This window comes from Pan troglodytes, chromosome 9, assembly GCF_028858775.2.
Source record: "Pan troglodytes isolate AG18354 chromosome 9, NHGRI_mPanTro3-v2.0_pri, whole genome shotgun sequence".
NCBI classification, from domain to species: domain Eukaryota; kingdom Metazoa; phylum Chordata; class Mammalia; order Primates; family Hominidae; genus Pan; species Pan troglodytes.
In genome coordinates this window covers 117008470-117018581 of record NC_072407.2, presented here as the reverse complement: position 1 = coordinate 117018581, position 10112 = coordinate 117008470, and the positions used below count along the sequence as shown (strand labels likewise).

General features: G+C 46.0%; 1 long non-coding RNA gene across 1 annotated transcript; it reads right to left on the bottom strand.

Annotated features, from left to right (window-relative positions):
• Window positions 1–8836: 8836 nt before the first annotated feature.
• Window positions 8837–9764, bottom strand: LOC107967360 (uncharacterized). Its single transcript, XR_001707705.2, has 2 exons — window positions 9319–9764; window positions 8837–8982 (listed from the first exon to the last, which is right to left on the bottom strand). It is a non-coding gene; the product is annotated as an uncharacterized LOC107967360 (long non-coding RNA).
• Window positions 9765–10112: the final 348 nt, after the last annotated feature.

The window sequence follows — 10112 nt, the reverse complement described above, 5'->3', positions numbered from 1 at the left end:
TCGCTTTTCTTCCTGGGGAACCCTGAGACACTATTCTCACTTTGTGGGCCCTGTTACTGGATCCTTGGCTCACACTGGCTTAGGAATGGGCTCTCCTGGTTAGCCATACCGGCATAATAAAAGCTTTCTTATGGCAGTGTTTCTCAAGGCCAACTACATTTCAGATGAACCCATGACTGCACCACTCCCTTGTTTGTCCCTCCCCCAACCCTACCCCATTTCCATATTTCGTGCTCCCAAAAGAGCACTAGGGTCAGCTGTAGCTGCCATAGCACCCTCTGGCCAAGCCACCTCTTCTATTCATCTCCTTCACAGACTCCACAGGAGGAAGCTATTTTCTTCTATGTTTCTCCCGAAAGGCCACCTACTCCTGCAACACTTTTGGGACTGATCATATGATGTCTGCCTTGCACCATCAGCTGGCCTTTCTTGCTCATTAGGAAGTGGAGATATGGACAAGCCCTTATCAGGGGCCCAGACAGGATGCATGCTGCTGGGAAGTCTGAGCATCTCAGGTGTAAAGCAGGGCCCAGGAACTGGGATCTCTTTCCCAGTCCCAGCTGCCCCTGAGCTGGCAGAATGCAGCAGAAATTAATGAGGAGTCAATGTATGGTCCTGGTTAGGCAACTGAGGATGGCACAAAGTGGGCAGAACTCCTGGATAAGTCCAGAAACAGGCACAGGAGAGCCCAGTATATCTCCTTGGGCCAGGGAACTGAATACCCCATGACCCATCCTCCTACCTATTTCTGATTTGGTAACTTTTCTAGCCGATGGCCTCAGATTAATCTGGCAAAACAGCATCTTGTGTTGATGTGAGGAATCTGGGTACCTCTAGCCATGTCAGAAGGAAGATCCTGGTCTTCCTTCTGGCCTCAGGATCTGGTTTGGATCTGTACTTTTAAGGGGCCTTACTTGTAAGTTCATTAAAATAGCACCTTGACTCAGTGTACCTCCTCTGTGTCCTATAAATGAAAGTTAGGCTCAGAAAGGGCAGATGACACCCTTAGTGGGTGTTTTCCCTCTCCTTTTTCTCTTTTGTTTCATAGCAATCTCTGTTTTCACTTGGAGTTAGGGGCTTTTGACCCACAGCAAAGGACCCTTCATGCCCGTGAATCTAGGACCCATCATTGTCTTCCTCTGGGAAATATGATAGTACTGTCTCTCTGTGACCTTGGGCAGAGGTCACAGTATCTGTGAGGTCCCACATTCCCTTCTGAGTCCCAGACCCTTAATTCCAAATGCCTGCTGGATATATCTGCCACAGATGCATTCTTGAATTCTCCCTTTCCTTATTGCTCACATTCAATCAACACGAGGTGCTATAGATTCGCCTGTCTAAATACCTCTTAAATCAATCACTGCCCGATCATCTACAGCCATAGCATTAGCTCAACTTGTTTCGGTTCTCCCTGAGGTTATCACCTCTTCTCCTCCTACCTGCTGTCCCTGTCTTCATCCTCACCTGCCTTCAACCCCCTGCACATTGCCTTGAGAGCTATCTTCCCCAGACATAAACCTGATTGTGCCATGGAAAAACTTTCAACAAGTCTCCATCATCTTTAGCGTGACATACAAGGACCCTCACAAATTGGCTTCAGTCCGTCTGTCTGGACTCATCATGTGACATTCTCTCTTTTCAATCCTATACTGTAGCCATGCTGAACAACGTGTCATTCCTTGACATGCTGTTTGCATTTACATATTTGTGCCTTTTGTGTCCACTCTATCTTCTGCCTGGAATGCCCTCCCTTGCCTCCTTCTGTCATCCCTACCTGGCTAACTCCCCTTTCTTGAGACCAGGTTGAATTGCCACCTCCTCCGTGAAGCCCCTCCTGATTGCCCAAGGGAGTATTCTTCTTCGGGCTCCTCTAGCACATTGTTTGCCTCCCAATCATCCATCTTATTGATTTATAATTATTTGTACATATGCAGTTCTCCCCAATACATAAAGAGTTCCTTGAGTATAGGAACGAAACTCCTAGTATAACGTATAGACCAGAGGTGCTTGATTAATGTTATTGAATGAATGTAAGACATTTGCAAGACAAGAAGGGAGGGTTTGTGGGTAAGGGCTAGTAGGGCGTGCTGAGAGGAGACAGAGAGAGCAGGTTTTGTGTTCCCAGTGGCTGTTACTGATTTTCAGGAACACTCCCAATGTAAAATATTTAGTCCTGTTTTCTTTTCACGTACATACATTCACAAGTTGGATAAAATCCTTTGTCTGACCGTGTGTTTCCATTTCTGCTTTAGATAACATTATCACAGTAATCAATAGGTGATTTGAGCCTGTACAGAATGGTTCCCTTCCTTCTCCCTGAGGCCTTCCCTCCCATAAACTTTGGACACTCTTAGCCTCTGTTCCATGTTGCAAAGGCCTGTGTGTATCCAGAATATTGGGATTTGGGGAATGTGTGAGTCTAGGCTTGAAAATATGACCAGAGTGCAGAACCTGTCAGGTTTCTTATCAGCCACCAGTGTGGTAAGCTACTGTTTCTTAGTTTCTGGAATGACCAAAGGAAGAATCCGTGTATGGTTCATGAAAAGTGGGAGCTCATTTTGGCTGCCCTTGGGAATTTGGCATTTAGCTAGCTTTTATTTGCCTTGCAATGTTTTGTTCAATTCTAATACATGGCTTTATGTGTTTAGCTTGTGTACAAAGTTTACTCTCATAAGTGGCTTATATTCTGTCTAGAGGGAGAGCAAGTCCTGGGCTAGAGTCTGTGAGCAGAGCGTAATATAATTCTGGTGTTTTATTAACCATAATAACCAGAAGTCTCTAGCCACTAATATATCTGCATAGAGGTTTTTCCTGATTTCCAATTATTTTAACTTTCAATACAAACTGGACAGAAAATTCATTTCAATGCAGTTGAGCTTTTTATTCTTTCTAAGCTGAGATTAAGTCATCTGCTATGTGAACCGTAAGTCCAGGGGCAGTAAGAGTAAGTACATGGGCTTCTCCCTGGCACCAGAAGTGGTCTCTGGAGCCATGTGGATGGAATAGACTTGGAGGAGTTACTTTCCCATTTTCTTGCCACCTTTCCTGTGAAATTTACATCCTTTGGCCTTATGAAAACTGACAGAAAATATCAAAGAAATTTACTTTCCCAAAAAGAAAAAATTATGGACCTTTTAGGCCAAGTAATTGCTGGTTCTTTTTATTTTTTAAATTAAAAATTTTTTTCTGTCTATCCCTTTAATGGGCGATAAAATTGATTGACTCTCTGGCTGCAGATGACTTCAGAATATTATTTGGGATGGTATTGATTTTTTTCTCTTTATAAAGCTTTTCTATAAAGAAAGCATCTGACGACTTTAAGTTACAAATTTTAAGTTAAATTATGAACCTTTTAGCTTTGCATTAGAAGTGATATCTGAAACCTGATTTGCTAGATCAAACCACATTAGTTGTGTTATGTTATTTTCTAAAAACACATTTCAGAGAAATAACTCCAATCTGTGTTGCATTTTATAGAGCAAAATAATTGAATGGCGGCTGTTTGTAATTTTAGCAATCTCTTAACCTTAATCATATTTAATGGCTTTTCTCTTCAGGCCAACAGGAGAGAGAAAAAGGTTCCAGCTCCGTTGTATAACGGCGCTACAGTAATGCACCCCGGTCCTTGCCAGCACTGTAAATTCCTCCTCTCTGAATTGTTGGTTCGGGACAATCATTCAGCAGGGAATTACTTTCTCATCTATGAAATAAATGAGATGTTAAACTAGTTTTCTGCTTCCTGTGGTACAAATGTATCAGTGTGCAGCCCCGTGCAGTGAGAAAACAAATGCCCAAGGCTTCTGATGATGGCGGCCGGAGCTGGAGAGGGGCACAGGGCTCTGGGATCAGTGAGTGAGAATGTGGCCTGGGGGAGAGGAGACCGGAATGAAATGAGATGTAAAGGAGAGAGAGGAAGGGTGCTCCGAAGGTGCAAACCCCTATTCAACAGAGCGAGGGAAGCAACTCAGGAGCGCCTGGGAGCTCTGTGCTGCTTCCTGTGGAGATTTTTTTTTTTTTTTTTAAATGATTGATTGGTTGCAGGTGACGCTTCTTGGGATTTCTTTAGAGCTTGAACACATGTCCATTCAGAATCTCACTGGCTTTTACAACCTTGATGGGTCATTGGAAAGAGTGGGGAAGGATTCTTCTTAGTTCAGAGAGGGGGAAGCTGAGAACCAGGAAGGGGAGATGGTAAAGACTATTGAGTTAGGGGTAAAGTTGAGATTAAAAGTCAAGTCTATCAAGAAAGACAGACTGAGCATCCAAGCTCGCTGCTTACAGATGGGGATGCTGCTGCTTCTGCAGCCTGGGTGTCTCCTCTCCTCGCATCAGCTCTTCCTCCTCACAATGACCACTTTCAATGACCTCGGTGCCAGGCTGAGACACCAGGTGGGAGGTGATTTAATGGCAGGCTCCTACTAAGGTGAGCTACATCATGAGGTGCCCTCTTCTGTACCCTGTCTGCCTGTTCTGTCAAATGCTGCAAATTCCCTTTAGAAATAGGGCCCAGCTCTCTTGGCTGTGCCCCTGTGCCTGTGTATGCCCCAGAATGGCAAGAATCATGTCTTTCTTGGTCATACCCTTGGCACATCGTCAGTAAATAAATGCTGAATGGGTGAAGACTCTCCTGCCTACTAAGTCCATGTAGCTTCCGGGCCAGTCTGTAAGGAAATGGTCCTGGTAGCGGGGGAGGTCCTGGTGCCTGACTGACCTTGAGCCCCAACTCCATTTCAAACCAAGGTCCTGGGGTTTTGGGGAGCCCGTGTCTTGGACTAGCAAGGCAGTTGGTGACTCATATTCAGGCTTGGTTTAGCCCAGGACCAAGCTCCGCTGAGAGAACTGCTCACAGATTGCGAAGGCTTTGTGTGTCGTTTCTAATTAGAAAATTGCCTTTGGAATTGAAATATGTTTCACAGATGAATTTACTGAACTCCTTGCCGAGGTGCGATTCTCTCATGCTTGTTGTGAGACAATCACACTCTGAGGCGGCATATGGAGATATCAACATCTCTGCAAATTATGAAATCATCAGCGGTCAAAAATAGTCCCAACTTCTTGATTGCCTGAAAATAGCTGGGCTGACCACTGGGCATATCTGAGGTGTGGACCTATCCATGGGGATGGAGCAGGAGCTTCATCTTGCTTCAGTCTCCACCTATAGATTAGTTTAGGGCCCAGTCTGTGGCTTCTCTTCTCCGGCCTGGGGCTTTAAGGGAGTCTTTCTGGAAGTAAATCTAGAACCACAGTCCACAACTCATTTATACAACAATAGCTGAGTCGAAAATGCACATTTTCACTCATGTTTATTTAAAATAGTACCATTCTTCCCATTAACTGCAATAATATTTTTGGCATTATTAGAGAACAATTCTTTCATGTTCCTAAAGTACCTGAAATTTGGGGGCACCATTTTAAACATTACCAGCAAATAGGAAGATTGGCTAAGAGGTCTCACCAAGCCATGATCAGAAAGAATTTACCAGCCATTGGCCTATGGCACAGACACTAGGAAAGGTGTCACTCAGAAGATCTTTGTAGGAGTTAAGTAAGTTCTCATCTGCGAAGAAAGCATTGGTGCCGCAGAGACTCACATCACGTGATTACTACTCATACTAGTATAATTGCCAGTACAATTGCTGCATATTATGTAATATTTAATTTTCCCAACAGCCCCCAATCTGCAGGTGAGAAAAAAGTCTCCGAGAGGCTGAGTAAGGTTACACAGCTAGTAGAACTAATGAAACCAGGTTTTAGATTTAGATGGGACTGACCCCAAGGCCCATGTTCTTCCCATGATGTGATAAGGCCTCAGGGAACCGCGTGAGGGAGAAAGCATGAGAAGGCTGGGAGGGGAGCTGACTGGGGCAGTGGCTTTCGTGACTTCCCAGCCAGACCCAGCCACAGCCTGTTCTCTAAGGCTCCTCACTGCTTCCCAGGCCTTTCCAACTGCATCTCCTGACATACTCTCCCTAAAAATGCTCGCATAAGTGAATCTGTGTAGGAACAAAGTGAGGAATGCATAGAAACCCTGGCTTCAGAGGCCTCTCCATGGGCAGATGATAGTAAGGATTGGTGTTAGGCAGTCTATTAGTTTCTCATGGCTCTAACAAAGTTCTACAAACTGGGCGGCTTGAACACAACAGGATTTTTTCCCTCTGGACATTCTGGAGGTAGAAGTCAGGAATCAAGTTGCCAGCAGGGCCATGCGCCCTCTGAGACTCGGGGTGTATCCTTCCTAGCCTCTTCCAGCTTCTGGCTGTGGCCGGCAGTCCTCGCCATGGTGCTTGTTGGCTGGCAGCTGCATGGCCCCCATCTCTGCCTCTGTCCTCACCTGGAGTCTCTGTTAGTGCACGGCATTCTCTGCTTCTCATTAGGACATCGGCATATTGGATGAAGGGACTTACCCAAAAGACCTTGTTTTAACTTGATTACATCTGCAAAGACCCTATTTCCAAATAAGTTCATATTCTCAGGTACTGGGGATGAGGACCTCAACATGTCTTTAGCGAACGTAATTCAACCCATGGCAGGCAGGTTATTTGAAGTGCTGCCCCCTGGAAACTGAGGAGAGATCCAATGAGGTTTCAGGGGCTTCGTGTGATGATGCTCGCAGGAACAGAGGAGCTTCCTGTGGAGACTGATCAGAAGCCCCACGCCCTGCTCCCTTCCCTTCCTCTACCTGGCATCCATCAGAGATGCTCTGGGCTCAGCCTCACATCTGGCACCAGCCAGGACATGAGACAGGGAGGTGAAGCCCGTGTCACCTGGTTCGCCAAGAGGCCCTCCTCCAGGTCTTTTCTTGGCTCTGGGGCCACTTTCCGGAGGCAGGTGTCCTGGCCCCTGCTGTGGGTTCTGCCCAGGAGGGCTCCATCGGTGTCCTGGGCTCATCCATGCCCCCACCCAGTTGTTTTTGGTCCCAGCCTCCCTTTCATGTCCCCCCTCAGCCCGCTGGGCACGACAGGCATCAGAGACTTTGCCAAAGAGTTAGCTGCCTTTCTCTAGGCCCACTCATTGCCAGTGCCTCCGAAAAGCATTAAAATTGCATCTGTCATGTTATCTGGCAACGTTGTCTGTGTGTGCATGTGTGTGTGTCCACAGCTCCTGTCTGACATCAAAAGGGAAATATTAAAGAAACCAATCATCTCCCTCCTCCTCATCAAAAGTACAAATAACTTAGTTATCTGGGGAGCATAATGGCCTGACTTTCCCCATCCCCCTACATAACGAGCTCTTTCCGAGCTGCCTCACCATGATCCTAATTGTTTTTAAATGTCTGTGCTAACCACTTCATACAGAGAGCATCAATCTGCACGCGGGTAACTGAGAACCATGCTGCCGCTTAGGATGACATATTCTTGCAGTAATTAAAAACATGCTTAAGAAGATTCAACCCCTCTGTTGCTGGCACTTGGCAGGCAAGTGTGGCTGCCCAGCCTGTTTCCAGTTGGTTTCAGCCCTGTGGGTTGCAGCTGAGCCCTAACCCTTCCCTGGGACGGGAGGACCCCGTCTGCTTGTTAGGTTGCTCAGTGGCCTTTTTGTTTGTTTGTTTTGGAAAATGATCTTCTAAGTCTCTCCAGGGCAGGAAAGGTCTCTGTGGAGTTGCTTTTCCATCTCCACCTCATGCCAGGTCTGAGAGCTCTGCCCAGGTCAGCACTCTACCATTGTGGTCCACCTGACTGTTTATTATCTGCCATTGATGGGTGAGCCCAGCCATGCAGAAAGTGAGGCCTGGTCCTGCAAAACCAGGCAGAAGGCAGAAGGAAACTCTGGAATGATGGAAATATTTTAGTGTCTTCTTTCGGTTCTCTGAGTTCCTAGAATCTCAGGAGGGGAAAGGAGGGGCTCTCAATTGTTTTCTGTGAGCAGATGTTTGTGCTGCTGTATTCATGGAACCTGGGATCTATAGGATGGAAGCATGGGAAGATGTGGAGTTGGACAGGGATGGGGAGACATGGTTGGAGTCAGGAACTATTGTAAAACAAAAATATTTTTTGCATCTGTGCAAGTTTTGGTGACTGCCAGCAAGGCTGGGAGAGACATAAAGGATCTACTGCCAAAGATAGGAGTGAAAGGCCAGAAACAGGATGAAGTTCTTGAAGGATGCTTAGGTAGATGATGGCACGACAAGGTTAGAACAGGGCTGGGGAGGAAGCAGGGTTAGATACAGATGTTGGACATGCTGTAAATCCTTGAATCAGTGAGCCAGGAAGGGGTCACAGGCATCTTTGTCCCTGCACATTCGAGTTGTATTGGGCTTGGCTGGGGCTGGGATCGGCCAGTCAGAAGGTCTCATGCTTCTGACCGGAAAGAGGTAGAACAGCCTAAGGAGCAGACAGTGTCCGGCTGGAGGAGCAGTGGGTGCCTGGCATATCCTGATGCTTCCACCAAAAGCAAGGGTCCCAACACACTGTAGGGCTTGTGAGCTGACCCTAACATCAGCTCCCACCCCACCAAGCTGCTCCTGGCTCCAGCTGTTGCAGCATCTGCTGAGGCCAGGCTAACAAAAACCAGGATCTGCTTGGGGGAGATCACTCCTTTCTGAACTCCAGGCTCATAAAATTTCTTCTAACCACAACTGCATACCCCACATCCCCACTTGATAGGAGAGGTGTGTGTGTGTACATGTGAGTTCAGAAAAACATAGATAGATTTCTACAGATACATTTATCCTACCCAACTCAAACTTCCTGTGGAATTAAGTTATACACCAGCCTCCAAGAAAAGCTGAACCTTGGTCTCTGCTTCAACTTAAGCTGCATGAAAACAATACATCCCTCCAGGTCTCTAGCAACAAATAAATAAATAAATAAATGAAATAAATAGAATTCGCAAAGAGTAGAGCTCTGAAGTCTATCTGTTGCTGGAAGGAATTCTACTCCGATGCTCCCTCTATCTGAACCGGGAGGTGAAGCTAATGTAGAGAGATGAAATCCAGCACGACTCCCAAGCAGTTTTCCTGTAACCAGCTCATCATGCATTAACCTGTAAGACAATATGTTTTAAAGAGAACCACATTCATCACTTCAGAAAAGTCATATTAACATAATTTCTGGGAAAGAACAATGGGGGAAAAATGTTAGTCATTGTTGATGGAACAGGTAAGTTTCAGTAGCATGATCTGTTGAATATTCATACGATATTGTTTTTGACATTTAAGAACTCAATTATCCGATGACTAATCAGTCTTTTACAGTATGTTATTTTTGTGACTAGAACTGAAATACTGATAAGCCCCAAGAGAGCACAGTGTTCAGATGGATTTATTAGTATTTTTCAACCCTGGCTTTCTCTGGCATGCATGTCCAGGGGAATTAATACCTGTGACAGTGAGGCGCCGAGGGCCTGGCTGGAGTCAGCCAGTTCATGCAGACCAGATGCTGTGCTGACTGATTTCGCTCCGGTAATTTTTTCTGTTAGTGAGGGGCAGCCAGGACTGTGATGTGGCCTAAAGCTCCCGGCTCAGAATCAGCTCAGCTCCTTTTAGCTATCATATTCACTACAGGTCAGGGGGAAGGGGACGTATCCAATCTTCACCCCAACCTGTACCCTTGGGCATTGAATGATCTGTACAGGAGGGCAGTTGGATGCCACAACAGCTAAATGAAGTCTATTTTAGGAAAATGTCAATAACTTTCTCTAGAGCCAAGGTCCCCATGGTGAATTAAAGATTGCAGCAAATTATTGGCGATTCATCCTAGTGAGAGGTAGAGTCTAATTCCCTTCCTCTTGAATCCTGGCTGGCCTTAGTGACTTTCTTAACCAATAGAATGCAGCAGAAGTGACAGTCTAGAATGTCCAAGACTGGATCAAAAGAAACCTTGCAGGTCTTTTTAGAACACTCGTTCTTGGAACCTGGTTGCCATGTTGTGAGGAAGCCCAAGCCACTTCAGTGGAGAGGTCCACGTAGAGAGGACTCCAGGTCCCTGAATGACGGTAGCAGTTGAGTTCCTAGGTAACAGCCATCTTAGAAGTGGACCCCCCCAGCTCTGCTGAAGACACATGGATTAGAGACCAGCAGCCATTGTCACCAAACCCTGCCCAAATTGCAGGCTTTTGAACAAAATTACTAATTGTTTTTGTTTTAAGTCACTATGTTTGGTGATGGCTTTTTT